This window comes from Macrobrachium nipponense, chromosome 6, assembly GCF_015104395.2.
Source record: "Macrobrachium nipponense isolate FS-2020 chromosome 6, ASM1510439v2, whole genome shotgun sequence".
NCBI classification, from domain to species: domain Eukaryota; kingdom Metazoa; phylum Arthropoda; class Malacostraca; order Decapoda; family Palaemonidae; genus Macrobrachium; species Macrobrachium nipponense.
In genome coordinates, this window is record NC_061108.1 from 120,651,844 (window position 1) to 120,659,490 (window position 7,647).

Below are 7,647 nucleotides of genomic sequence, written 5' to 3' on the forward strand. Positions count from 1 at the left end.
CTTCCATTTCAGTGTTTTGTAAGAAAGAAGATAATACAAGCTCTACTGCCGGGAGTAAAGCTGTCCAGATAAATTCGTTAATAACAATCTTATCAGTACACATTGTCATGATAACTAGGCCTCTGATATGTGCTTGGCGATGGCCTAGTTTTAAAAACAGACGTGAGCTACGTGACTTCTTTTCCGAGAATCCAGAAGCGTCTTCGGGTGAGGCTAGAAGAATCCAGCATCCGATCTTTCATCCGGAAGGAATGAAACGATTCTGAAGACGTCTTCGTGCCGTCGGGAGGCCGGGAGACTTCCACTCTTTGGCGACGCAGTATCAAAGATGTCTGCCATTATACCTGAGGACGAAGAGATTTTTCGCTTTTCACGCCAAATTAATTTTCTCTCGATTTTTTTATTTTTCTAGTTATTCTAATTGTGGGAGTGGTTTGCATGTTCACAGAATATAGGAATTATATTAGAAATGTACATAATATATATATAAATATATATATATATATATATATATTATATATATATATATATATATATGTGTATATATATATATATATATATATATATATATATATATATATATATATATATATATATATGTATGTATATATATATGTATGTATATATATATATATATATATATGATAAGCGAATACCACAGGAAAATGATAGGCAGAAAATTCAAGCGCTTTTGTCTTTACTAAGACATTGTCAAGGAACGAATGAAATACAGTTGGAAAGAAATTTATCAGACAAACCATTGGATAGTGCTACGACAGCGGCTTTGGGATGTGGATTAAGCTTTGGTGTGTTAATGGTAACCTGGACTATGTCGACATTGCAAAAAATCATTTTGTTATTTGGAAAAATTTAATCATAATCTATGCCCTAAGGATATCAATATTTGTAAGGGTATTGTGTATGGTGCTATGAGCAATCCTTCTCCCCCTAATGTACCCCTAAGATTTTTCCAGGCTTATAAGAAAATAATAAAAAACGAAACAGTGCAAGTAACAAAGGCAGATAAGTCTAATGCAGTGGTAATAATGAAAAAAAGTGACTATGTAAGTAGAATAATGGCATTGCTAAATGATAATGATACTTCACGAAACAGGTCTGATCCTACACAGACATTGAACTCCCATTTTAATAAACAAATTAAATCCATTCTAAAGGGCTTGGACCATTTAATTAAAGTTCACACCGATATGTGCCTCCCTACCTTATATGTATGGTTTAGTCAAGACACAAAATCAATAACCCTATCAAACCAATCATTAGTTCAGTGGGCTCAGTTACGTATAATTTATCTAAATGGCTTGTAAAAATTCTTATACCTTTCTTAGGAAACATATCCAACACGAATGTAAGAAACAATGTTGATTTTATTAACAAATTGAATAGTTTAAATTTGAAATTTGATTTTAATATGTTTAGTTTTGATGTTGTGTCTATTTACAAAAGTGCCTGTAGATGATTTACTTGAATTTTTGGAGGATGAATTAGAACGTCATGATATTCCCTTAACTGTAGCAAACCTCATAAGGTTATGTTAAAAGATAGTAAATTTTGTTTTAATGGGGAATTTTTTGTACAAAAGTTTGGCGTGCCCATGGGTAATCCCTTATCTCCTGTCCTTAGCAATATTTTCATGGAATTTTTTGAGAAAAAACTGTTACCAAGAATTTTGCCCCAAAAAGTAATATCGTTTAGGTATGCGGATATTTTCTGTATTTGGCCAGTTCACGAAAATCTCCAGGAATTCCTTAATAACCTCAATAATTTAGTCCTTTCAAAAAAAATTCACCGAAGAGGAAGAAAGAAGTTGTAATTTGAATTTTCTTGATGTAACTATCCATAGAAATGATAGAAATTTCACCTTTTCAATCTTTCGGAAATCAACTAACATTGCCTCTTTTGTCCGTTACTACTCCAATCACCATCAAAATGTTAAATTCTCTGTTTTTTTCTGGGATATTCCTAAGGGCTTTACGTGTCTGTAGCCCTCAATTTATTGACGCTGAGATTAAAACCATTTATGATATTGCCTTGAAACTTAAATACCCAAGGACTTTTGTAGATGTGGCATGGGAAAGAGATAGAAAAACATTTTATTTAACTAATGACAAACTTGAATTTAGTAAGCATAACATTCTAAAATTACCTTATGATGAAAGTCTTTTAGAAATTCCTAGAATTTTAAAGCTTTTTAACGTAAATGTTGTTTTCAGCAATATTAATGTCAAGAGTTTAGTAATAAAAAATTCTCCCAAAGATCTTCCAGGCTGCATACATGAAATTCCTTGCAAAAAGTGTGATAAAGTCTATTATGGACAAACCGTTAAATCTCCTTTCACAACGTCTCAAACAGCACCATTATTCTGTGAGAACTGGGCAAATATCGAATGCATTATTCGTACATATGAGAGATTTAGATCACCGTATTAACCGGAGTCAAGCAAGAGCCTTAATCCCATGTAATGACACATTTAAAAGAAATATCATTAAATCTTGTTTCATCAAGTCAAATATTTAAATGTTCTAAATTTAAGTCTTGGTTTATTTAAACTTGATGCGTTCATAATGAAAAAAGTTGTATATAAATATAACCAACAAAATTAATATATTCAGTTTTTGCATGTTTCTCTTAGGGATAAATATATGTTTAGGTTTGTGAACGTGTGATATCCGATAATCCTGGATTATCTCTTTAATTTTTACCAATTTGACAATTAACCATCTGGTGAATATTCTTCATCTTGTTTACCTAATAACTTTCTTTCCAACTGTATTTTATTCGTTCCTTGACAATGTCTTAGTAAAGACGAAAGCGCTTGGATTTCTAACTATCATTTTCCTGTGATATTCGCTTATCTATCCTATTCGTAGATATATATATATATTTATAATGAGATATATTCATATCTATATTATATATAATAGGTATATATAGTATATAATTACATAGTTATATATATTATGTCATATTTATTATATATATATTCTATATACTCTATATATTATATTAGTATATATTAATATAATATTATATATATATATAATATAGTATAATATATTATATAATATATTATTATATATAATAGATAATCATTTATGTATGTATGTCTTTTACTGTAATACAACAGTACAGTATGAAGATAAAATGCCCATAAAACACTATTTGATCAGGAGCACAGAAGGAAGTGCTCCAGATGTATGGTTGTACGTTCAAATAGAGTTTTATGGGCATTTTATCTTATATATATATATATATATATATATATATATATATATATATATATATATATATATATATGTTCTAAAGGAATTCTTTAGTCAGATACACCGAGACGTGTGTTCACATTCACAAACTTCAGGATACAAATCTCGTTTGATATGTCATTCAGGAATCTCGGGAATAACTTACACCCAGGTGGAATTATAAGAGATATGTGCTTTGTCACCAGTGGGATTCGAACTGCCACTGCTTGGTTGGGAAACGCTAAAGAGCAGGCCTGGGGGAAGGAGAAATTATCGAGATACTCTAGTCTTTTCTTTTTTCTCTCTCACCTGTGGACTATATTGACATATCTCATCTTGACGTTATGAAGATTATATTAATATATATATATATATATATATATATATATATATATATATATATATATGTGTGTGTGTGTGTGTGTGTGTGTGTGCGTGTATGTATGAATGTTTGCATATATGAATATGGACACATAGATACACACACAATATACATATATCTATGTGTATTTATGTAGCCATATTCATACATGCATAACAGTCATATATATATCATATATATATATATATATATATAGATATACTATATATATATATATATATATAATAATTGATATAATCTTCATAACACGAAGATATGTCAATATAGTCTACAGGAGAGAAGAGAATAAAAGGGACTATAGAGCTCTATAATTTCGCCTTCCACCAGGCCTCTTCATGAGCGTTTATTTAAACTAAACAGATTAAGTGGTTACATAAAAATCATCAAACATTTTTCTCACAGGTGAAATACAATTAACAGAACAGTTGTCAAAGGACAAAATAGGTTGTTTACATCATAAACAAATGGTCAAATTAGTCATTCAAAAAAGTTAAAAGAGAGAGCTATTCAACTATTTGGTGATTTGTCATTTAAACATTTCTTTGAATTTGTACCGTTGGGAAACAATATGTCTACAGGAGAGAAGAGAATAAAAGACTCTAGTAGCTCTATAATTTCGCCTTCCACCAGGCCTCTTCATGAGCTTTATTTGAACTAAACAGATTAATTGGTTACATAAAAATCATAAACATTTTCCTCAAAGGTAAAATAAAATCAACAGAATAGTTGTCAAAGTACAAAATAGGTTGTTTACATCATAACAAATGGTCAAATTAGTAATTAAAAAAAGTTAAAATAGAGAACTATTCAACTATTTGGTGATTGGTCATTTAAACTTTTCTCTGAATTTGTACTGTTGGGAAACAATATGAAGGAATAAAGGGTCCAATTTATATATGCCCTGATTGATACTAAAGTTCATTTGTTTCCTAAAACATTTGCAAGCTGTCTCTAACAAATTCCTTGCAATCATATCTTTTTCCTTGGGTAATATCTCTGTTTTGTTCCAAAAGATAAGACAGCCACAATTTTGCACATGTAAATTAACAGCACTGTTTGGGGAATTTGTCCTTATACAGCATCGATGCTGGGAAATTATTTCTCTTATCAGTATCTTTCAGACTTTTTGAAATTAATTAGACTTTATGCATTAGATACATGTTTTGTTTTTAATAATAGCTATTATAAGCAGAAATTTGGAATGCAAATGAGCAACTGTTTGTCTCCAGTGCTGTCTAACATATGCATGGAATTTTATGAAACTCGAGATGCCAGCAGCAAATTGCCAGATGATGTTTATTGGGTTAGATACGCAGATGACATTTTCACTGTTTGGACTGTAAACCACGACACTGATAAATCTGATCTTAACTCCTTAGTACCATCCGTAAAGTTCACCAGGGAGAAAGAAAGAAATAACTCCATAAAATGTTTTAGACACTAATGTAATAAGAACAGTTAATGGCCGGAAATTCAAAATTCACAGAAAAGCTCCAAATAACAACCTAATGATCAATGCAAAATCGACTCATACACTCAATGTCAAGTACAAGGCTTTGAGATGTCACTTTATAAGAGCACTTAGACTAGTTATCCCTGAGTATATATTTAGACGAGGAGATTAGTATCATCACCGGAATTGGCATGAAAAGCAACTTTTCGATCAGGGAAATAGAAGAATGTTTATTCTTAGCTAAGCAAACTTATTATAGAACAAAAACCAGAAAGGAATATGATATGAGTAATACTCTGGTTCTCCCTTTCCACCCTTCATTCAGGGATATTGTTTATCCTTTGAGATTATTCAACTTGAAAGTGGTATTTCCTTACTCCAACACAGTGGGAAAGACAGTTATTTGCAACAGCCCAAAACAAGAAGGTGTGGTTTACAAAATCCCTTGTGAATGTGGCAAATTCTACCTGGGACAAACCGGAAAAGATATTGATAAGAGAATTAATTTCCCAGCATCGATATTAATTGAGGACAAATTCCCCAAACAGTGCTGTTGATTTGCATGTGCAAAATTGTGGCTGTCCTATCCTTTGGAACAAAACAGAGATATTATTCAAGGAAAAAGAAATGATTGCAAGAAATTTGTTAGAGACAGCTTGCAAATGTTTTAGCAAACAAAAGAACTTCAGTATCAGTCAGGGCATATATAAATTGGACCCTTTATTCCTTCATATTGTTTCCCAACAGTACAAATTCAGAGAAAAGTTTAAATGACCAATCACCAAATAGTTGAATAGTTCTCTATTTTAACTTTTTTTAATTACTAATTTGACCATTTGTTATGATGTAAACAACCTATTTTGTACTTTGACAACTATTCTGTTGATTTTATTTTACCTTTGAGGAAAATGTTTATGATTTTTATGCAACCAATTAATCTGTTTAGTTCAAATAAAGTCATGAAGAGGCCTGGTGGAAGGCGAAATTATAGAGCTACTAGAGTCTTTTATTCTCTTCTCTCCTGTAGACTATATTGACATATATATATAGTATATATATATATTATATATACTTATATATATATATATATATATATAATACATAATAATATATATAATATATATATTATATATATACATTATAATATATATTACTATATAGATATATATATTATATAGATATATATATATATGAAAAATCCCATATACTTACATAGAGGTATGTGACATTTCATTATATATAGACACATTCATACATGCATAAATTATCATGGGTTCATATATTATACATAATTATATGAATATGAAAATCCTATATGCATAAAGATATGTGAAATTTCAGTTGTAAATATGACATTAGGACAACTCATTTGCATTGCCCCCCTTTCATTCTTTCTCTTCCCTCCCCCCCACCCCAAGCCCCCCTCTCTCTCAGCCCTTGCCAGCGACAATCACCACCGATGAGCAGAAAGAACTTCTGGCCCACCTGTGCAAGGGGAGTCTTCAGTAATAATTCCTCAGTATTGGTCTTTGTTACCCTTTTTTATGCACAGATTGGTATATAAGATAATCAGCTCAGTGGTCTGGTGGAACCAATATTTAACTTAACTTTGAGTATTACGTGTCACTCGTCGTTTCATCGCCGCTGTTGCTGGTGGAATGACCCATGTCTGCTTGTGGAAATGTTGTGGAGTAGAGCAGCCTGTTGGCGAACTGATGTGGGTCTTGCGCTGTTCGAGTTAATATACCAGCAGTAGCAATCGTAAATATCTTTTTACATCGGGCCTTGGGGATTAACTCACATCACCGAAACCTGTGGAATTATCAGTGCATGTGAGTGCGGGTGGTTACAATCGTCTTTTATCACCCTCGTATAAGGTTTCGCTAAAGCGGTATATCGTGTCGTGTGTGTGTGTGTGTGTGTACATCACTGGACATGGCGACGGATTATTGAGATGTGATAGTTGTGTCGTGTTCTGCTGTGTCTCATGTGAATGCGCACCATCGTGATATGACATGTTGTGCACCTGGCAGTGAGTCAGAGAAATGGTGGGGGCGCTTATCAGCTGAGTCAGGGGGAGAGGGTGACTGTTGTGGGTGTTTATCGGGTGCTTATCTGAATCTGAATGGAGTTGTTAGGTTAGGTTAGGTTTGGTAAAGGGACAGGGAATATTTTCACTCGGTGGGTTAGGTTAGGTTAGGTTAAGAGACAGAATTTTTGGTTTTTCTGAACTAGAAAAGAACCCCAAAATCACTCATGATTTTGGGGTTCTTTTCTAGTTCAGAAAAGAACCCCAAAATCATGAGTGATTTTGGGGTTCTTTTCTGAACTAGAGTGAAATATTTGGTGGTTTTCCCGTGGAGTCGTTAATGGTCAACATACGTGAGGTTAAAATAAAGGCGAGCTTATGGGGTTTATTGCCTGTGAGCCGAATTGGGGGTCGGGTGTTGAGGTTGAGCCAAAATAGGGTCTTTATCCCTATTAGCAGCTTTCCCAGTAGTGCGTGAGTTTACTTCAGCGGGTATGGCGCCTCTCAGTACATTATCCATAT